Source organism: Microtus oregoni, unplaced genomic scaffold (assembly GCF_018167655.1).
Source record: "Microtus oregoni isolate MIOR12 unplaced genomic scaffold, Mior012 000013F_ref0000133, whole genome shotgun sequence".
NCBI lineage: Eukaryota > Metazoa > Chordata > Mammalia > Rodentia > Cricetidae > Microtus > Microtus oregoni.
The window spans coordinates 38,227,861-38,252,254 of NW_024543072.1; the positions used below are offsets into that span (position 1 = coordinate 38,227,861).

A 24,394-nucleotide genomic window follows, 5' to 3' on the forward strand; every position below is an offset into this window, starting at 1 on the left:
TAGCTTTTCAAGCAGAGTGAGCTTATAAGATACTCAAGGCCACACTTCAAAGAACTTGAGATAGTTCATTTTTTTCCCTAACAAAACACTTAGATATAGATGTATGTTTTCACTGAACATTAGCAGCTGGTAAAGTATGCAATTTCCCTGATAATAAAAGAATCTTGGAAGGTTCATGTATAATACTAGAGTTGGAATTAATTAAGTTTGCACTAAACATACCCTTTTAGAACACTGGCAGTAAAATAAATTGAGGTATAATTTACACCAAAGAGGAAGTAAAATTTCATGCTCATTATATGTAACTACTAGAATACTTGTATGGACTTTCATGATGCTTCTTTCATTTGATTAAATTTCCTGACTTTTCATCAAGTTATTTTGTTAATTTCTTTCCTGGTAGGCTTTTCAATAGTTTTGACTTCATACAACTTATATTGTGAATATTTTAGATGCTTTTTAATGAAAAAAATCAATCTAATTAGTTGGAGAAAACAAAGTGTCTTCATTATATTTTCTCAGAGTAAAAACATGCTCACCAGGAGACACAAGACAAACCATTTCTATTATTGTATTTTGTTTATAGTGAAGCTAATGGCTGCCATATTCTCAGGGACAGTGGTAGTAATGCCACGCTTATGAAATGAAAAATGAAATTTATGCCCTGGCGATGCAGAAGTATGCATGGGCAGCCCATATATGGTGGTTTTGTTGAACTTGTCCATATTGGGTTTCATGGTCTAAGTTGATTAGGATGACTGGCTAGGTCTATTCCTCAAGAGGGCACCAGATCTCATTACAGATGGCTGTGAGCCACCATATGGTTGCTGGGAATTTAACTCCGGACCTTTGGAAGGGCAGGCAGTGCTCTTAACCATTGAGCCATTTCTCCAGCCGATCATTCTTATGGCTTCTCCTCTAATCACTGCCTTCCATTGAACTTTTCATTATGATTTTTCCTACTAACACTTCACATAATTTCTGAATTGTTTTGTGGCAAATATTTCCTTCACTTTTATTGTAAGATAGAGACTAAGAAAAACATAGAACCTCTGCTGAGGATAGCACTAGAAGTTACACGTCATTTTCTGACACATGATGTCCTTAGAATGCCGAAAACAAGGAGAACGCATAAGCTCTCAAAGCATTAAAAACATTGGTTTTAAATTTCAAGATGGAACAGAGATCAAGAATCCAGGATGGCTTAGGTGAGAAAAATCATCTCTAAATATTTAGATTTGTGTGTCTTACATGTGAATTAAAGGGCCCCATTAACAGGAGTGTCAGCTGTACTGTGTGAATCCCCAAAGTCTAAAGACATTGTTTTCAGCTATGTTGTTCTGCTTAAGAAGTGCGCACACTTAAACAAGTATACATGTGAAACAGTATTGAAATTAGGAAACCTTTAAATGCAAATATGTTCTAGCTCTTACTCACTGTGCTGTTCTAGTGCTGTGATGCCATGGCCTATCATGCTACAGGGTCATAGGTACACATTAAGAAAAGCCTCCATGAGAGTTGTTACTTTGGAATATTGCATTTAATTCTATTTGGTTATTATACAAAACCAATGTTAATACCCAAGAAACACACTGATTTTTAATTTTTCCTCATGAAATGTATTTAAAATGCTGGTTTTATAGCATTTCTGAGTTAATAGTTTTCAGTAAAATTTTAATATCATTTATTTTTATTTCGTTTGAAATAAAATGAAACGTGGTATTCAATAGATTGTTTGCTAGGTAAAGAAAGAATTGAGCCTAGGAGGTTTTTGTTATCAGCTACTGCTTTTTTAGGACACTTTTTTTTTATTATAGCCTAAAACATTATTTGCATCATTTTTTGATTAATGCAGCAAATAGTTTTAAACTTACATTTATTCATAGGATATCTATTTTGTATGGAATATATGCTAATGGAATTTTGAAGTTATCATATATTAATTTTATTCTGATGAAATTCTATATCTAAATATAAAGGACAGGTAATAGATTTTTGTTAGCTCTGTAACAAATACGTATTACATTCAAAGAATCATATTTTGCATGAAAAATAATGAAACCAAACTAACAAATTAATTTTTCACATTTGTATGATTTGATGATTTGTTTGGGGGATGAAATCTAGTAACAATGAAATCAAAAGAGGCAAGGATATTGAGAAATAAAATGTGATAAAGTGAATGTGGTTATTCATATAAATGTGAAACTTGGGTCATCAGAGCAGGAGTACTTCTGATAAGTGTAAAAAGAATGAATCAAGGAATAGCAGTGTAAACAAATGGATATTTAGATGTAGTGTTAAATGTTGCTAGAAAATGATTACTTTGTCGTAGAGAGATTGTGACTAAAAAATGGGTAACGGGCTGTTTTATACCATCTGTTTTTAAACACTGAATTGTCTTCTATTTTAAACCAAATAAGCAGTGTAGAGAATCTTTAATAGGTGGGACTCATATGATTTTTTTTAAAGGCTTAAGTGAGGAGGATGAAGTAGTAGCCATACCTCAAGTCTTTAAGAGATGGAGATCAAATCGAAAAATGACCATAAGCCATGAAGAAGCTTCATCTTAAAGAGCTACAAGGCAATAAAAGACCCTCGGATAGGCAGGGTACTTTGCTATAGATTAAAATTAATAAATTGGCTATATATATGTACTATATGACTTATTACTGATTTTCTTCTTTGACAATTAGTGTATGAACATAATATATTCTGGTTACTTTTAACCCCACTCTCTCCCTTTCAACCCTGTCAATCCCCTCTTTTCTTTACAAGTAAGTCCCTTTCTCAGATTCCTGTCTTTGTTTTTTATCTTGTGAACCACTGAGTGTAAATAGGGCCATTTGTGTAATAATGCATTTCAGACTGTCTCTTGAGCCTAGTAAACTCACCATTGGTAAACAATGACTGCTTTTGCCCCAGAATCCTCCTTTTGGTAATAGTTTTGCAGGATGAGTTATGATCAAGTCCCTGATCCAGACTTGACTGATGAGGGGCCTTGTCTTGTCCAGGCCCAATACAGGCAAAAGTAACTACTGTGAGATTATTATTTTAATGATTATGTGTCTTATTCACTGTTCTATTGCTGTGAAGAGACACCATGATCATGACAACTCCTATAAAAGAAAGTATTTAATTGGAGTCTTGCTTACAGTTTCAGAGGTTTAGTCCATGGTGACAGGCAGGTGTGGTATTGGAGAAGTTGCTGAAAGCTATATCCTGATCTGTAGGCAGAGAGAAGAGCCTGGGCCTGGTATAGGTTTTTGAAACCTCAAAGCATTTCCCCAGCAATATACTTCCTCCAAGGCCACACCTCCTAATTCTTCTAATCCTAATAGTTCCACGCCTTGGTGACTACTCAGTCAAATATCTGATCCTGTAAGGGTCATTTTTATTCAAACCACCACACTATGCCTTGCCCATAATCTAGCATTTCATAGACCTCCTTCATATCTTCCAGCTCTTAGCGTTCTTTGATCCCCTTTTCCATGATGTTTCCTGAGTTTTAAAGGTGGTACGGGTGTTTTGTGTAGAGCCGACCGCTCAACTATCACTTATTTTCAGTGCCTTTACTTGTTCTCTGCACCTTTTGGCATAATGAAAGGTAGGTAATAGGAATAATGTTTGCAACTCACTGCCAGCTTTAGTTCTCTATATCTTGCATTGAAGGTGTGTGGTATCTTCAGCAATAGGATCTTACCAAATAATTCTGGTGGTACCCCACCAGAGGAATTGTGAGAGAATATATTTTGGGGCTTCTGGAGCCTCCATAATCCACAATTCATAAGGAAGTGCCCACACCTGTGCGGGATCTTTTTAAATAACCTGTTGTTTTTAGAAGCAGCATCACTCAGCCATGCATGACATGTTCTTTCTAAATATTTTTACCTTATTTTTTTAATTAGCTTATTCTCATTTGTTTAAATGTTACACTGGCATTCAGCAATAGTTAAGTAACTTGGAATTTGGAAAATTCTGTGCTTGAGTGTACAGAGAGCCAGAATCAGAAACTATAGCCCCAGGAGTCTGAGATTGGGAGTAATGTCAAATTTCTTTCTTTCTTCTTTCCATGACTTTTACTTTTCCCCATCTTTTTATATTAACTAACCTTGGTTTCTAGATCAAGATGATTTCCTTCTTTGTTTTCACAAAGTATTTCCCACCATACCACATTGTTTAATCACAATTCTTCTTGACAGGTTTTTGATTGAATCCAAATTTGTAGTCTGGGACATCAGAATCTGATTTATGTGTCTGTTACAGCAGTTTTTGAACATTTTCACCTCAGAACTGCCTTATATCCTGGAATTTTATTGGATATCCTTTAAACTTTTTGATTTTATGGATTTTATTTATTCATAGTCTCCAAACTAGAAACCCAACATGGGAAAACTTTAAAAATCTTTCAATTCACTTAAAGCAATATTTTTAAATCCATGATATTTCAACATTATGTTTAAAAATTAGCTTCTGTATAACAATCAGTGGGGAGAGAGGTGTTATATATGTTCTTCAGATATATTTACTATTTTTAATACAATTTTTGAAGTACACTGCTTTACTACCATTGCCCCCTTGTTATTCAGCTGATATACAGCTAGTGGATTATTCTAAAAAGAAACCTAATGGAAAGTCTCTGAAGTTCTGCTAATGGGAGGATCTTGATCCATATATGGATAATGTATCACCAAGGTATAACGTTTTTATCATTAGTGAAGTAATGTGAGGATGGATTTAGCATATAATATTTAAAATATTAAATGACATCATCAAGTTAAACATGTTCTAAGCATGTTCCATAGAAAAAAGTTGAGATGCATCGTATTTTTGGTTTTGAGGTCACAATTTGAGAGACACACTAAGATATTATGTGATCTTTTTATCCTTGAAATTCCATGCAATAGACTCTGTCTTTATTCCAAGACAGCCAGATGTGATCTCTTAGCAATTTGACTAGACAGGAGCTACAATATTATATACTTGGAATGCCTAAGTTACAGCACTTCAATTCTAGGTGCTCCCAATATAGCTGTTGTGTCCATATGAATCGATGCTATAGAGATAAGCCATACAAGTCACATCTATGCTTGTTAAATCCCTTTTTAAAATGCTGTGAGAAATTAGCTACCACTGTTGGGAGTATTATTTGGCTATAGTTTTTTCTTCCATGGATACTGCACATACTGCACTGGGTTAGCAAATCTCTTTTTCTAGAAAAGTGGTGGCATTCACTCCCAGAGTATATTTCACAGCCATCATTTGATGTACATGGTCATCAATATATTATTGCCAAAGTCTGTATTTTGCATTGCTTCATAATTTTTCATAGGTGACATTATTTTAGATATCATTTTATATGAACCTAATTCTGTATATTGATTCCTTGTGACATTTATCAGTTGAGTATTACCTATATTCTTTAAAACTGTCACATAAAATATTTTAGTTCTCAGTGGATGTAGAAGTTTAATGTGTCTTTATCTTGGAAGACTGTATCCTAAAAATTATTAGATTTGTGGTTTCAACTCTGTTTGTCCATTGGCATTACACAGAGAAGTTAAAAATAAACAATAACAAAACCCACATTACACAACCAAAACACAAAATAATACCAGGACTTGAGATTCTGGTTTAACAGTTAAATAACTTGGCAGGTGTTTTTGATATGTGTCCAGGGTTGGCAGTCTTAGCATAGAACTCTCTATATAGTCTGTTTTCCTCTTATCCTGGCCATTAAGTACACATTTAGCTATAGCAGTGCTGAAGGAGAAGCCGTTTATATTGTGCCCTGTGTAAAGGCATTCCTCCAGGAGTGAACAGAGCCACCCGCAGCTGGTGATCTGTTATGTAAATAAGCAGCTCCAATAGTCACTGATACAGAAATAGACTGCCATGGTAGTAGCCTTCTATGCATTCCTCCCCAGTTCCAAAATATGACTAACAGCTTTGATAGTCATTCTTCCTTAAATAAATGAGATATATGTAATAGAACAACTAGGGGTAGAGGAAAGGTCTTAACATTACAGTATCCTAAGGAATAATGTGAACTGTATGTGAATTAAATTTTCCTTGGAGTTTTAGAACTAAAAGAATGTGAGGTCAAGTGTAGCAGAAGGGCATTTTTACCATTGCTGATTATAGAAGTGTTACAGCAAGCATATATTTTTAAAACAGAACAGAAAAATAAAAATACTCATGATTATATAAAGAAATACTGTGCCAAATAGCACAGAATAATGAATACATGCTGTATCTATTGCATCTTTTTCTAACATGACCAATACATTCCTACTAATTGTGCTTAGGTTTATTACATGTCAATTAATCTTCACTGATGTAAAATCAGTGAACTTTAACACTTTGATTTCATATCTGTGTATGAGACATAGATTCTCAGTCCCATTGTGTATGCTTTTATTGTGGTGAATAGCAAGGCAGCAGTTAATTATAGTCCTACCATTTCTGCTCTTCACCTCATTATCTCTGTCTTGCACTATTATTTTCTGTTGCTGCTGGCTATACAACATCAGGCCTGGCACCAGTGAAATGTGAACACAATGCCAGCACTGTATTCAGCACAAGAATAGAAAGGCAGATGGCAGATTTTACTATTTATAGCTGGAGCCAATCTGCCTGAGGTGAGCCCTGTTGAAATGGTTTTTATCGAGATGTTTTCATTTATTAAAGGGATGAGGAAATGAAAGCCAAGGAAAATACTAGTCCTCTGGACTCTGAGAGTAAAAATATTGCTATAGATTGCAAAGCAACTACAAGTATTGATTAAAAATTTGTAAATTGGAAAATTATATATTTGCTCCCATATTCCCTTAATAAAGACTTCAAGCCTGCAGCATCCTTTGTGGCAGAACTTAAAGGGTTTATTGTTTAGTGATGTTGAGCTGCCATAGCAACCGTTACAGTGAGAATTTTAATTATTGGGAGCAAAATGATAATATGATGACTAATTATTTAAGACCATTAACTATTTCATGTAAACTCAGACTAGTTTTTACTTTCTCGCTAGTCATCTCTTGACTCCATGGGAAGAACACAAAAGGACTCTATTTCAAATTTTATTCTTCATATTTTTTAAGGAATATAATGTTCAAAATTGATAAATATTTTATGGTATCAGTTAGTATACTGATGTAGACTTTGCATTCAAAATTAAATCTGTAAATAGTTATCTAATCTTTGTTATTCTTCAGATATCATTGTTTAAAAACTGATTCATCTCTACAATTACAGTGAACTGGTAATTTAAATGCTTTAGTGGAGAACCTAGGTCATCCAGATAATATGAGATACAGTCATGAATAAGAAATGACAGTTAAGAAAATTTACATTCCATTCATAATAAATGACTATAATATAGGCTGAAGAAATTAATTGGATCCAATTATAATAATAACATATTTTAATTGGATTTATTAGAATTTAGCAGATTACTTAGACATATCCTAAAATATGCCACATCTTCTGTTCTTTTGAAGTCATGATTAAATATGTGTCATATGAATTTATTGGTTTTATTTAGAGGGTGGGCTGATTTGAATTTTCATTTCTGATACTTTGATAGGTTAAAGAAAGTTTATGGAAAGCTAAATTTAGAACAGGACAGTTGCAGCCTAGGTTTCTCGCTTTGTTAACTTTATGTTCATGGTTAAATACAGCCAATGATAACAGTCGCTTTTGTTTAGGGACAGCTGATCATTCCCAAAGTATCTCCAAATGGGAAGCCCAGGGTTTAACATGTACTAATTTGTAAAACTGAAAAAAAATGCAGGGTGGTCAATTAAAAAGGCTGAAGCTAAAAGGCAGATGGAGAAAACGTGGCTCTGTTTGCTAAAGAAAATGGAAAAAGCTATCATCATATAATACTCAAAAATTAAATACTATCTACTGCCAGATCCTCCTCCTTCTTGTCAGCCTCCCTCCCTCCCCATCCCGTTTCTGTAAGTGTGTTCCCACACATATTCATGCATGTATGCAGAAGCATGTGAATTCAAGAAATTGACAGCTCATGTTTTAACTAATTGCTCTCCTTATTTTTTATTTAAAATTTTTATTCATTTTACATAACCACAGTTTTCCCCCTCCCTCTCCTACCACTCCCTCAAACCACCCCCCTTCGTCCACTCCATTATATGACTTTTTGGTGTCCACCTTGTTTTTTGACAGAAAATCTTTCACTGAATGTAGACCTTACTGATTGGACTAGACTGGCTTATCCACCTATCTCCATCTCACCAGTTCTGGAATTCTAGGTGTTCAGCCTTATGATTGTGTGCTGGGCTTCCATGTTCAGCCTTATGATTGCGTGCTAGTTTGTGCTCAGTTCCTCATACTTACGTGGCAAGCAGCTTACTAACTGAGCCATCATTGCTGTCATTACTAGTAATGGCAATAACTAGCAACTTCTTTAAGGAAAAGTTGACGTGACTTCACTAAGAGAAGAGCATTTTTTCCCTTTTGTTTCTGGTTATGTTTTATAAGTCTCATTGCATAGATATTTTGTGTTCTGTTCCACATAGTTTTTCCTCAGTTAGGACTTAATGATATTCCTAATCTATCTCTCTCTCTCTCTCTCTCTCTCTCTCTCTCTCTCTTTGTGCAAGCATTTTCTTTCTTTTTTTATTTTTTGTTTATTTTTTTTAGTTGTTGAAAAAAAAATTTCAGCCTCCTCCCCGTTTCCTAATTCCCTCCCCCTCCCCCCTTACTCCATTCCCCCTCCCTCTCGAGAATGAAGAGCAGTCCAGATTCCCTGCCCTGCGGGAAGTCCAAGGTCCTCCCACTTCTATCCAGGACCAGGAAGGTGAGCATCCAAACAGGCTAGGCTCCCACAAAGCCAGTTCATGTATTAGGATCGAAGCCTAGTGCCATTGTCCTTGGCTTCTCATCAGCCTTCATTGTCCACCACGTTCAGAGAGTCCGGTTTCATTCCATGCTTATTCAGTCCCAGTCCCGCTGGCCTTGGTGAGCTCCCAATAGATCAGTTCCACTGTCGCAGTGGGTGGGTGCACCCCACGTGGTCCTGACTTCCTTGCTCATGTTCTCCCTCCTTCTGCTCCTCATTTGGACCTTAAGAGCTCAATCCGGTGCTCCAATTTGGGTCTCTGTCTCTATCTCGATCCTTCGCCAGATGAAGGTTCTAAGGTGATATGCAAGATATTCATCAGTATCGCTATAGGATAGGGTCATTTCCAGTTCCCTCTCCTCAGTTGCTCAAGGTACTAGCTGGGGACATCTCCCTGGACACCTGCGAGCCCCTCTAGAGTCAAGTCTCTTGCCAACCCTTAGATGGCTCCCTTAATTAGGATATACATTTCTCTGCTCCCGTATCCACCCTTCCTTTATCCCAACCATCCCATTCCCCCAAGCATCCCCCCAGCCTCCCCTTCTCACGTTTCTCACCCCATTTCCCCTTAGCCCCATGCCACCTCACCCCCAAGTCCCCAGTCTTTGCCCGGCAATCTTGTCTACTCCCCATATCCAGGCGGATGACTATATGTTTTTCTTTGGGTTCACCTTCTTATTTAGCTTCTCTAGGATCACAAATTATATGCTCAATGTCCTTTATTTAATGGCTAGAAACCAATGATGAGTGAGTACATCCCATGTTCATCTTTTTGGGTCTGGGATACCTCACTCAGGATAGTGTTTTCTATTTCCATCCATTTGCATGCAAAATTCAAGATGTCATTGTTTTTTACTGCTGTGTAGTACTCTAATATGTGTATATTGTACTACTCAGTGATATTCCTAATCTTTAGGGGAAAAGATTTGTTCAGACTTTGAGTTTTGTTCTCTAATTGTGTTTATTGCTTTGTATTTCATAACAGACACTTAAGAAAGAGAGAGTGAATTACCTGAGCTGATTTAGGGGAAAAAAATAGTTCATTTTTCTTCTATATAGATGGGCAATGGAGAAATACATGATTTTCTTTTGAATTTCATTAATATAAAAGTAAACAAACAAATGAAAGAGATTAAGGTAAAAATGGTAAATTATCTCTATAATTTTTAAGTAATTATCAGAATTATATTAGAGATTTTTACAGGAATTCAACAACACATAATTCTCTTAAGAAGAAATATGCATATAATCCGGAGGGGCAAAGTTGAAATACTTATTCCTATGCCAATGTGGAAACTGTCAGATGGATACAGGTCTCTATATATATGGTCCTGACATAATCTGAAGGAAAGAAGTAATTATTTACATTTCTTGTTGACATTTGTAGTTTGAAGTATGCTTTTTACTTGTAATATAATTGGAAATGTATATGAATCTGTTTCCCATTCGTAATTCTCATTTTCCTTTTTACATAGATCTAAACATTGATTAATTGTGGTATGTACAAGTGTATTTCATTAAATATTAAATCATTTAAAACATACAAAGAAGCATATACATATAGTTTAGCTTCATTGTGTTTTTAAAACTCAGTTGAATTCAACTATATTGTCATCCTTGGATGTTGTGTGTTGCATAAATCTGTATGTTTGTATAAAAGAAATTATATTTGATGGCTTTAAATTGTACTTAGATTGATCCTATGGTCTTATACATGCTAGGCAAGATTACTATCACTGAAGTAAAATGTCTTCATGGAAAACATTTGAACTTTTATGCATTTCATCATTTCATTTGGAGATTTAAATGGTGTTTTTATTGAAGCTTTACTTTTTATACATTATGGCTTTAAAGTTTTACCTTCCTGACAGGAATGCATAGTGCATGCATACAGCAAACCAGCAAAAACAAAGCCCACAAACTGACTACTGTTGTTAAGCCTATTCTGTTAGACCTAGAATTTTTATTTATTTATTTATTTATTTATTTATTTATTTATTTAAGATTTCTGTCTCTTCCCTGCCACGGCCTCCCATTTCCCTCCCCCTCCCCTAATTAAGTCCCCCCTCTCAGCCCGAAAAGCAATCAGGGTTCCCTGTCCTGTGGGAAGTCCAAGGAACCCCCCACCTCCATCCAGGTCTAGTAAGGTGAGCATCCAAACTGCCTAGGCTCCCACAAAGCCAGTACGTGCAGTAGGATCAGAAACCCAGTGCCATTGTTCTTGAGTTCTCAGTAGTCCTCATTGTCCGTTATGTTCAGAGAGTCCGGTTTTATCCCAGGCTTTTCCAGACCCAGGCCAGCTGGTCTTGGTGAGTTCCCAGTAGAACATCCCCATTGTCTCAGTGTGTGGGTGCACCCCTCATGGTCCTGAGTTCCTTGCTCGTGCTCTCTCTCCTTCTGCTCCTGATTTGGACCTTGAGAATTCAGTCCTGTGCTCCAATGTGGGTCTCTGTCTCTGTCTCCTTTCATCGCTTGCTGAAGGTTAATATTCAGGAGGATGCCTATATGTTTTTCTTTGGGTTCTCCTTATTTAGCTTCTCTAGGATCACTAATTATAGGCTCAATGTCCTTGGTTTATGGCTAGAAACCAAATATGAGTGAGTACATCCCATGTTCCTCTTTTTGTGTCTGGCTTACCTCACTCAGGATAGTGTTTTCTATTTCCATCCATTTGTATGCAAAATTCAAGAAGTCCTTGTTTCTTACTGCTGAATAATACTCTAATATGTATATATTCCATACTTTCTTCATCCATTCTTCCATTGAAGGGCATCTAGGTTGTTTCCAGGTTCTGGCTATGACAAACAATGCTGCTATGAACATAGTAGAGCATATACTTTTGTTGTATGATAAGGCCTCTCTTGGGTATATTCCCAAGAGTGGTATTGCGGGGTCCAGGGGTAAGTTGATCCCAATTTTTTAAATTAATATTAATATTTCTCTTCATGGAATATGATATTTTTTGAATATGATATTTTCCACCACTTTCTTTCACTATACATGGCTGAATCAATTATAAATTTACTGAGCACCTCATTTAATACAAACTTACATGCATTTGGTCGCATATCCCATCATTTTTTTTTCTTCAATTCCGCTGTGTCTCAGGAGACCAGGGCAGTCCAAGAACTGTGCAAGGCTAATTATTACGGCCTGCATACTCTGCAATAATAGGTCTGAGTCAGCAGTGATTGCTTATGGTCTAAAGTATAGATGCTACATGGTATCCAGCCTGTAAAAATGCCCAGTTAGCTGGAGATTGGTTTGCCAGAGAGAGTTTGTCTTCAGTCTTTCCTGTGAGAGAACAATAGGAAAGGCAGTTGGTGTGCATTAAGTGTTCAGAACCCTTTTTGAAGAACTCAGTGTTCAATGGGAACAACGTGGTTCTTTCATATCAATGAATACAGATTTCCATTTCCCAATGTCTTCAGTCTTTCTTAATCCTGAAAGCCATGTTTTCCTTATTTTGGGAAAGAAAATAATTACTTTTGTAATGTAATCAGTTCCTAAAAGGTTAAAGATTAATTCAAGAAGAGGAAAAATGGTTATGAATGGAGGCTTTCCATCAGCTTTTAGAATTGCTTCACAGGGGGGGAAAAAAGCACCTTTATTCCTGTGCGTGTCTGGTATGCGTATACGTGTGTCCGTGTGTGTGTAAGCCAGAGGACAACTGGTAGATTAGTTCCATGTAGCTGTCAACATTGATTTTTGATCAAGGATCACTGGTATTTTGTATGCAATGCTAGGTTGGCTGACCAGTATGCCCATGTGTCCTCCTCTCTCTTTCTCCCCACAAAAAACACATGTTTGGGGGCTGGAGAGTTGGCTCAGAGTTTATGAGCACTGGCTGCTCTTCCAGAGGCCCTGAGTTCAATTCCAAGCAATCACATGTTGGCTCACAGCCATCTGTAATGAGATCTGATGCCCTTTTCTGGCCTGCAGGCATACATGCAGGCAGAGCACAATATACATAATAAATAAATAAATCTTTAAAAAAATACATATGTGGATTATACACCATTGTGGGCATATTAATATCAAAGAACAACTTCTGATATCCTGCTTTATCACTTCTCTGCCTTACTCTTTTGAGAAAGGGTCTCTTACTGATTCTGGAGCTAGACTAGTAGCCAGGAAACCACAGCGATTTTCTGCCTCTACTTTCCAAGGATGCAGGGGATATAGGTGTATGTATGCCAATGACTGTCTTTTTGCTTGAGTTCTGGGGATTTGAATTCAGGGCCTTATGCTTGTACAGCAAGCCTCTTACCCATCAAGTCATGTCGTTAGCCCAATCACTTAGATTAATTTTATATGGATTCTGGAGATCAAACTCATGTTTGATTATACGTGTGATATATACATATGATTATACAGCAAGTATAAAGTTATTATCTTAGCCACACTAAACTCCTATATCTCCTCTAGAACAATTCCTTCATGTAATAGGTACTTTGCAAATATTTATTAAACAAAGAATACAGGATCATATTAATAGAATTCACAAAATAATATCAGTGTTTATATTCCTACCTTATATTTTTACCATATAATAACTTTCCTCTTTTTTCGACTGCCTTTTTAATCTTATTAATAAAGTCTGCTATTGGGGGAATGTATTCATAATGAACGATTCCAGTATTGGGCTAAAGGAGGTTGCTTGAGAAGTTTAATGTTTGGTCTTTTTTCAGGTTGAGGCATAAGAAAATCCAGAGAAAATAATTTTATTAACAATTTTTTGTGGTTTGCTAAATGGCTTAGTAAATAAAGATGTTTGCTACTGAGCCTGAGAACCCAAGTTTGGTCCTTAGAACCTACATAGTGGAAGGTGGTTAGGACTTCAGTAAAGTGTCCTCAGACCTTCACATGCGTGTGATGTGGCAAAATCGCACAGAGACCCATGAAATAAATAAATAAATAAATAAACAAACAAGAAAGAGGATGGACACTGGTACAGTGGTGAAAAGTGCTTTCTGGTGTTGTAGAGGACTTGAGGTTTGTTCCCAGCACCCATGTCAGGCTGCTCAAAGCCTCCTTTAACTTTATCTCCAAGTGCTCTAATTGCCTCTGAGCTACTGCACACACACACACGCACACACACACACACACACACACACAGCTACAAACACATAATTACATAGTAGCAATAATAAAATTTAAAAATAAATGTCAAAATGTATTTTATTGGCATGTTTTCTTATGCTTGATATTAGACTTCATAAGGATATTTTCATGGAAAAATATAACCTACTTTGAGCATGCTCCTCTCATCCCTCCCTCCCCACAATTTTTCAGTCCTCTTATATTCTAGAAGTTCATATCTAGTTAGTTATGTATAAATACTCACAGAGCAGACTTCTGCCTGTCCTCGTGTGTGTATGTGTGTGAAATATTGAAGAGAGTGGGGGCAGGGAGATTATGTATGTGTGTATGAGAGAGAGATGTGATTTCTGTCAATTTGTAAGTGATTGAGTGATTAAGTAGAAAAACATATTTTAATTTTATATGTGTATAGTATTCCGTTTTTATATCTAAAATATATTTTCATTAAAATAGACAGTAATAGTATTAGCAGTAAGTATTACTTGAATTGCACTGATAGTTGTTTTTCCAATAATTGCCTGAGTCAGAATTCCATGGATAAAATCTATCTTTTGGAAAAGTATGTGTACTATGTTGTAGTAAAAATATTTTATAGTCAGTTTAATTTCTGAGCACTTTACAAGATAAATATTTTTGGGAAAAGGCAAAGTATATGCATTATTCCTTGACTTGTTTTCATCACAGACCTCTTAATATTTTTCTTGAATTACATGAAAACAATATATTGAGATGGTTAATTTTACATTCTAAAGAGATTTTCTTTGGAAATGTATAAAGCTAATTTTAAACCCAAGAGATTTTTAAAGTTACACAATATATATGTAGCTATTATAACTTTCTATTGTTTCTTCCAAAGCTGTTCTTTGACTTAATGGCTGTCAGGATCATTTATTGCTCCTTAGTGCTTTTTTGCTTTCCCTCACTAACTGTAATTTCATAAATGTCTTTCCATCTGAACTTTCATATTTTGTCAGGTTTTCAACAACTTAGAAGAGGGTTCAATTAAAAATAGATTATAAACTTACAAGTGGGTGGTGATTGAGTGAGTTGCTGTGACAGTTCATATTAAGAGGTTGAATCAAGTGCAAAGTAGCTTAACAAAATTTGAGAACTATAGAGCTATGTTAGTCCCAATGACTGCTGTCTTTTAGCATGGGCTGGATGCTAAAGAGCTCACCTTGTTCTTGTAGAACAAGTTCTACATGGGGAAAATGGTGAAAATTGGAGCCATTAAAGTCACTGGTACTAAGAACCCACCTTCCTAAGAAATACTTTCTTTGCGGTGTGTGGTTATGGGTAAAAGATATTAACGATATCAAGGCTTGTTTGTATCTCCCCACCATACCAGTTCTTGGGGAAAAAGGTTTAATAAACACTACAGACCAACATCCCTTTCTTAAACTTCCTGATCCCACTTCTTGGGAGGTGGAGGCAGGTAAATCTCTGAGTTCGAGGCCAGTCAGATCTACAGAGAGAGTTTCAGGATAGCCAGGGCAATACAGAGAAACCCTGTCCTGGGGGAAAAAAAAAGGAATCTCCCCCTTTATAGAATTTGTAAACCTCTACCGTTTTCTATACTCATTTTAATGGAATTATAGATTATTATGAACCAAATATGTATGTAAACCATTTTGGCATTTTATTATTAATAGGCTGTTACACATTAACTATTAAATGTGAAGTAAAACATTAACTGGTTTCAGCTTTTATTTTGTTTTGACAGGACTCCTTCCTCCCTTCCTTCCTTCCTTCCTTCCTTCCTTCCTTCCTTCCTTCCTATTTTGTTCAGGTTGGACCTAAATGCTTAGACTCCAGCAATCATCTTGTATTGGCCTTTTAAAGATTGAGACTTTAAGTGTGTACTACTATTCCTAGCTTAAGAAGTCTCAATTTTCAGAAAACTTCCCATTTCATAATCCTGGAAACAGAAAACGGGAGGAAATTGAAAAAAGGAATGTAGCTAGCTCTAGTTTGTAATGTTTTAATATTCAACTGGCAGATAAAAATTATATCTATATTCAGAGTATCCTGGGATGTTTTGATAAATATGTACATTGGATAATGTTCAAACAAGAGTCAGCATATTTACTTCCCCTAATAATTATTACTTCTTCATGGTGAAAATGCTTAAAATCCTTTCTTCTGATTTTTAAAACTAGTAGTATATTGCCATCATCTACAGTTTCTCTATTGTGCAAAAGAATACTAAAATTCTGTCTCCCATCTCTTTGTAGCTTGGTGTTTGTCTCTCCCTTCTACCTGCTCTCTACAGCCCTTGGTAATCAGTTATTTTTGGTTGTTTTTTTTTTTTCTTCAACTTCAGTGAAATCAAATACTTTTAGGTCCCACGCAAATAAGGCAGTACAGTACTAGGTCTTTTGGTGCTTGAGTTATTTTACTTCACTACACAAAGTTACTGTTTTAAATCTGTAAGACCTACTGAAAAATTACTTTCAATAATGTTCTTCCACAATTTCTCATGCCTCATACGTAGTATTATTAATAATTACTCATCCACCTAATTGTTCCTTTCTAAGTCAATCTGCTAAAAGTGTTCCTAGAACAGTCTCTTTGAAGTGCATATTGTGTTGTGTAATTTTCTTGATTTCTTTAGTTTAAAGAAAACTCCATATTTCTTAAATTGTCTAGATACTCTCTGCCATCTACACTGAGCCAGACTCCAGTTTTTCCCTTACTGCCCCCTCCTCATGTATGCATAATGGAGTGATTTCTGTATTATCTTTAAGAAAACCAGTTATTTGTTTGTGTTGGCTCTTCTATTTTTTCGGGGGTGGAGAGCTGAGACAGGGTTTCTCTGTGAAACAGTCCTGGCTCTCCTGGAACTCACTCTGTAGATCAGACTGTCTTCAAACTCACAGAGCTCCATCTGCCGCCTCCAGCGTACTGGGGATTAAAAGCCTGTGCCACCACTGCCCAGTTGGAATTCACACTTCTTTTATGAACATTATATCTGATCTTAATGCGAGTCAAATGTGAGTTTCTAAAGGATTTTCAACCTGAAGTAATTTTTCTGTGCAAAATTATTTGTAACTTTTCCACAATACTAGCTAACATCATTCTTTCTTATGATTACTTATGCTTCTACCCTTTCTCATTCTGCCACATTAAGAACTAGTTAAACACATGAGCCTAGTGAGATGACAGGAAAGCTAAAATCACTTACTGCTCTTGCAGAAGACACAGATTGGTTTCCCACCACCTACATGGGACTCTCAACAATCTGGAACTCTAGTTCCAGGGAATCTGGTGCTATCTTTTACTTCCTGAAGACCTCAGTCATAGATGTGGTACATGCAGACAAATATACACATAAAATAAGCATAAATGAGTCCTGAAAAATAAATATGTAACAATGAAATTTTAATTTAACAGCTGCCCTATATCCTATATAGTTTTTGTTCCATAAATGTGTACTGAATTGAACTTACACTTTAAGTGTAGCCTATGGACACACCACTCATCCAGAGACATTTGTATTCTACTCCTAGTGATACCATTTACTCTTTGAATTTCATCTTGACATTTAATTTTTCTGTGACTTAGTTGGTGTTCTTACTTACAAAGTGGGTGTAATGATATTTCACTCTACATTATAAAATTATTATGTTTTTTACTGAAGAACTTCTTTGAACTCTTCAGAGGAAAATGGTCATATTTATAGGAAGATAGTAATATTTTTGCCTCTGACACATGAAAAATTAGGGTACAATTTAAAAATAATTTTGTTCAAATGCCAAATAGCCAGAAATTATATTATGGTACACATATATATTAATACACAGGTGTTGATAATGGTTAAAGTTTGTAAACTCATTTTTTAATGTTGGACTAGGCCAAGGTTCATATTTTTAGTAAATTTCAAGAGACTAAAATTGTTATATAAAAGCTGATTACATTGGTGCAGTCATTGAGAGACTGGGCTTTGGAGATGGGTTGAATCTTGGTCCATTTTGTGATCATGAATAGTCATTTAAGTTTTTTTTTTTATTTTTTTTTAATAATTTTTTTATTAAGAAAAGAAGAAAAAAAACATAAACAAAAAACAAGTTTCCACCTCCTCCCAGCCTCCCATTTCCCTCCCCCTCCTACCACCCTTCTCCCCCTCCTCCCACCCTTCTACCCCTCCCCCCACTCCTCTCCCCCTCCCTCTCCAGTCCACACAGCAGTCCAGGTTCCCTGCCCTGTGGTAAGTCCTAGGTCCTCCCCCCTCCGTCCATATCTAGGAAGGTGAACATCCAAACTGGCTAGGCTTCCACAAAGCCAGCACATTAAGTAGGATCAAAACCCCGTGCCATTGTCCTTGGCGTCTCATTAGCCCTCATTGTTGGCCATGTTCAGAGAGTCCGGTTTTATCCCATGCTTTTTCGGTCACAGTCCAGCTGGCCTTGGTGAGCTCCCAGTAGATCAGCTCCACTGTCTCAGTGGGTGGGTGCACGCCTCGTGGTCCCGACTTCTTTGCTCATGTTCTCCCTCCTTCTGCTCCTCATTGGGACCTTGGGAGCTCAGTCCAGTGCTCGAGTGTGGGTCTCTGTCTCTGTCTCCATCCATCACCAGATGAAGGTTCTATGATGATATGCAAGATATTCGTCAGTATTGCTCTCGGATAGGGTCATTTCAGGTTCCCAATCCTCAGCTACCCAAGGAACTAACTGGGAACCTCATGTTGGGCACTTGGGAGCCCCTCTAGGGTCAAATCTCTTGCTCACCCTAAAGTGGTTCCCTTAACTAAGAATTGTGGTTCCGTGCTCCCCTATCCACCTTTCCTTTATCCCAATTCTCCTGATTCCCTAAATCCCCCCTCCTTCCCTTCTACCTTTTCTCTCCCCATCTCCCCTTACCCCCATCCCACCCCACCCCCAAGATCCTAATTTTCTCCCCGGCGATTGGGTCTACTTCCCTTAGCCAAGAGGATAACTATATGTTTTTCCATGGGTTCACCTTCTTACTTAGCTTCTTTAGGTTCACCTATTGTAGACTCCGTGGCCCTAATTTATGGCTAGAAACCAATTATGAGCGAGTACATCCCAAGTTCATCTTTTTGGGTCTGGGACACCTCACTCAGGATAGTGTTTTCTATTTCCATCCATTTGCATGCAAAATTCGAGAAGTCATTGTTTTTTACCGCAGCGTAGTACTCTAGCGTGTATATATTCCATACTTTCTTCATCCATTCTTCCATTGAAGGGCATCTAGGTTGTTTCCAGGTTCTGGCTATTACAAATAATACTGCTATGAACATAGTTGAACAAATGCTTTTGTCATATGATAGAGCATCTCTTGGGTATATTCCCAGGAGTGGTATTGCTGGGTCCAGGGGTAAGTTGATCCCGAATTTCCTGAGAAACCGAAACACTGACTTCCACAGTGGTTGCACAAGATGGCATTCCCACCAGCAATGGATGAGGGTACCCGTTCCTCCACAGCCTCTCCAGCAAAGGTTATCCTTGGTGTTTTTGACTTTAGCCATTCTGACAGGTGTAAGATGATATCTCAAAGTTGTTTTGATTTGCATTTCCCTGATTGCTAAGGAAGTTGAGCACGACATTAAGTGTCTTTTGGCCATTTGAACTTCCTCTGCTGAGAATTCTCTGTTCAGTTCAGTGCCCCATTTTTTAATTGGGTTAATTAGCATTTTAAAGTCTAGTTTCTTGAGTTCTTTATATATTTTGGAGATCAGACCTTTGTCTGTTGTGGGGTTGGTGAAGATCTTCTCCCAATCAGTAGGTTGCCTTTGTGTCTTATTGACTATGTCCTTTGCTTTACAGAAGCTTCTCAGTTTAAGTAGGTCCCATTTATTCAATGTTGCCCTTAATGTCTGTGCTTCTGGGGTTATACATAGGAAGCGATCTCCTGTGCCCAGCTCCTGTAGGGTACTTCCCACTTTCTCTTCTATCAGGTTCAGTGTGTTCGGGCTGATATTGAGGTCTTTAATCCATTTGGACTTGAGTTTTGTGCACGGTGATAGATAAGGGTCTATTTTCATTCTTCTACAAGATGACATCCAGTTGTGCCAGCACCATTTGTTGAAGATGCTTTCTTTCTTCCATTTTATACTTTTAGCTCCTTTATTGAAAATCAGGTGTTCATAGGTTTGTGGGATAAAATCCGGGTCTTCTATACGATTCCATTGGTCGACTTCTCTGTTTTTATGCCAGTACCACACTGTTTTCATTACTGTAGCTCTGTAATAGAGTTTGAAGTCAGGGATGGTAATGCCTCCAGAAGATCCTTTATTGTATAGGATTGTTTTGGCTATCCTGGGTTTTTTGTTTTTCCATATAAAGTTGATTATTGTCCTCTCCAGATCTGTGAAGAATTTTGATGGGATCTTGATGGGGATTGCATTGAATCTATAAATAGCCTTTGGTAGAATTGCCATTTTTACTATGTTGATCCTCCCAATCCAAGAGCAAGGGAGGTCCATCCATTTTTTGGTATCCTCTTCAATTTCTTTCTTCAATGCCTTAAAGTTCTTGTCAAATAGATCTTTCACTTCCTAGGTTAGATGTACCCCAAGATATTTTATGCTGTTTTTGGCTATTGTGAATGGTGAAGCTTCTCTGATTTCCCTCTCTGCTTCCATATCCTTTGTGTATAAGAGGGCGACTGATTTTTTGGAGAATTAGTGGAGGTAATGAATCAAATGGACTTAACAGACATCTATAGAACATTCCATCCAAATAGGAAAGAATATACCTTCTTCTCTGCAGCTCATGGAACCTTCTCGAAAATCGACCACATAGTCGGTAACAAAGCAAACATCCACAGTTACAAAAAAATATTAGTAACCACCTGTGTCTTATCAGATCACCATGGATTAAAGTTAGAATTCAACAATAATGCTACCCCCAGAAAGCATACAAAGTCATGGAAACTGAACAGTCAACTATTGAACCATAGCTGGATTAAGGAAGAAATAAAGAAAGAAATTAAAGTCTTCCTGGAATTCAATGAAAATAAAGAAACAACATACTCAAACTTATGGGACACTATGAAAGCAGTCCTAAGAGGAAAGTTCATAGCACTAAGTGCCCACTTAAAGAAAACAGAGAAAGCTCACATTGGAGACTTAACAGCCCACCTGAAAGCTCTAGAAAAAAAAGAAGCAGACTCACCTAGGAGGAGTAGAAGACTGGAAATAATCAAAATGAGGGCTGAAATCAACAAAATAGAAACACAGAAAACAATACAAAAAATCAATGAAACAAAAAGCTGGTTCCTGGAGAAAATCAACAAGATTGACAAACCACTATCCAAGCTAATCAAACGGCAGAGAGAGAATTTGCAAATTAATAAGATCAGAAATGAAAAGGGGGACATAACCACAGACACAGAGGAAATTCAGAGAATCATTAGATCTTACTACAAAAGCCTATATGCCACAAAATTGGAAAATGTAAAGGAAATGGATACTTTTTTAGATAAATATCATATACCAAAGTTAAATCAGGACCTGGTGAACAATCTAAATAGACCTGTTAGTCGCGAAGAATTAGAAGAGGTTATCAAAAACCTCCCTACCAAAAAAAGCCCAGGACCAGATGGTTTCAATGTGGAATTCTACCAGATCTTCCAAGAAGATCTAATACCTATACTCCTTAATGTATTCCACAAGATAGAAGCAGAAGGGTCATTACCAAACTCCTTTTATGAAGCCACAATTACTCTGATACCAAAACCACTCAAAGACTCAACCAGGAAAGAGAACTACAGGCCAATCTCACTCATGAATATCGACGCAAAAATCCTCAACAAAATACTGGCAAATCGAATCCAAGAACACATCCGAAAAATTATCCATTATGATCAAGTAGGCTTCATTCCTGAGATGCAGGGCTGGTTCAACATACGAAAATCTATCAATGTAATCCAGCATATAAATAAACTGAAAGAAAAAAACCATATGATCATTTCATTAGATGCTGAAAAAGCATTTGACAAAATTCAACATCCATTTATGTTAAAAGTCTTGGAGAGATTAGGGATACAAGGGTCATACCTAAATATAATAAAAGCTATATACAGCAAGCCGACAGCTAACATCAAATTAAACGGAGAGAAACTCAAAGCCATCCCACTTAACTCAGGAACACGACAAGGCTGTCCACTCTCCCCATACCTCTTCAATATAGTGCTTGAAGTTCTAGCAATAGCAATAAGACAACATAATGGAATCAAGGGGATTTGAATTGGAAAGGAAGAAGTTAAACTTTCGTTATTTGCAGATGATATGATAGTGTACATAAGCGACCCCAAAAACTCCACCAAAGAACTCCTACAGCTGATAAACAGCTTTAGTAATGTGGCAGGATACAAGTCATTTAAGTTTTTAATATTTTGTCTACGTGTATAAATCAGAATAATAGAATTTCTTCTTACAAGATAGTTTTTAAGACTAATGTGTTTCAAATGAGATAATTATATATTAATTCTACTATCCTAACCTTTCTTTGGAAAAATTCTGCATAGTTGGGCTTAATCAAGAGTCAAATCTAGTGATTAATAATTCAGCTGTAGGTAAACCTGAATTTTTAAATAGTTATTTTTGCTTTTATTTAAAATGAATTTGTTCATACAATATATTCTGATCACTGTTTTTCTTTCCCCAACTACTCCTAGATTCTTTAAGCTCACCTAACTCCATGATTTCTCTCTCTCTCTCTAGGAAACAAACAAAAATAACCAGAACAAAAAAATTTAGAAAGCACAAGAAACACATATAAGCATGTGCACACTCACATACACACTCGCATTCCAGGAAAACACAAAATTGCAAACTATAATATACAAGCAAAAGGCCAGTAAGACAAAAATTGTTCAAACCAAGCGTTATGAGACAAAAAATTCTACAAAAGTATTATTGAGTTCATTTTGTGTTGACCTTCTACTGCTGGGCCTGGAGCCTATCTTTAACAGTGGTTAATATACCCAGTGAAACATCATAGGAGAAAACTAATTTTTCATTTGCAAGTGGGTGTCAATTGGAGATAATTTTTTAGTTAGGGGTGGGAACTTGTGTCTGCTTCTCACTGACAGTGCTGGGACCCCATCTGGCTTGAACCAATGAAGGTTCTGTGTATGCTGTCACAGTCTCTTTTGAGTTCATATGTGCTTCAGGCCCTTTGTGTTAGTACATCACTGTTTCTTTGGTGTCATTTATCTCCTCTGGTTCTGCTTCCTCTTGTGAATAGCACCCTGGACATTAAGAGATTTGATGATGACATCCATTTAGGACTGAATGTTCCAAAGTCTTGCTCTATCTAAAGATTGTCTAAACACAGTTGTGGGTCTCTGTGTTTGCCCCCACATATTGAAAGAGGAAGTTTCTCTGATGATGACTGAGTGAAGGACTGATGTATGGGTATAACAGAATGTCATTGAGTCATTTTATTACTATATTCCTTTGACAGAACAGTAGTATTTAGTTTCTCCAAGGTTCATGTCCTTTCCAGTCTCAGGTTCTTGGGCACTAGAGCAGAGTCAGGCAAAAGTTCCATATAGTAGAGTGGGTCTTCAATCCAGTCAGATAGTGGTTGGTTACTGCTACATTTGTGCCATTATTCTATCAGCAAATCATATAGCCAAGTCACCATTGCAGACAACAGGGTTTGTAGCTCTTAACCTTGAGTTTTAATTCTCACCATTTATGATGCTGCATATAGAATTTTGTAGAAATTACTTAATTGCTTTCTAGACTCCATTGGATTTCAAAAAATTTTTTGAAATCTAAGTGTCATAGTACATATAAAATGACTAACCTTGGTGATGTTAATATTTAATGCATACTAGTGATTTTATTATACTTGGAATGTTGTGTCTTTTCTACACACAGGCTGATTCAATTTCATGTAACATTTTAGCACCAAAGTGGAATGTTTTAATTAAAAGGAATTTTATTTTTGTTTGTTTATTAGATTTTAAAAAAATACCAATCCAAGTTCCCTCCTTTCCCTTCTACCATTCCCTTCGCACACCCTCCCACCCCAACCCCTCTCCAATCCTCAGAGAGGGTAAGGCACATTGCTTTGTGGAAGGTTCAAGACCCTCCCTACTATATCTAGTCTGAACAAGGTATACATCCAAAGAGAATAGGTTCCAAAAAACCACAGTACATTCAGTAAGCGTAAATCCTGGTGCCACTGTCAGTGGCCCCTCAGTCTGTCCCAGCCCTGCAACTGTCATCCACATTCAGAGGGACTAGTTTGGTCCTATGCTTGTTCCTTCCCAGTCCGGCTGGTTTTGGTGAGCTCCCATTAGCTCAAGTAGACTGTTTCAGTGAGTGAGCCCATCATGCTCTTGACCTCTTTGCTCATATTCTCATTCTTCCTACTCTTCAACTGGACTTTGGCAGCTCATGAAACTGAGAAGCTTCTGTAAAGCAAAGGACACAGTCAATAAGACAAAATGACA

At 36.8% G+C, this 24,394-nt stretch overlaps 1 protein-coding gene across 4 annotated transcripts in view; it reads left to right on the forward strand.

The window, feature by feature from the left end:
• Nucleotides 1-24,394, forward strand: part of Rabgap1l (RAB GTPase activating protein 1 like) — a 615,176-nt gene that overhangs the window by 255,862 nt on the left and 334,920 nt on the right. The window lies entirely within an intron of this gene.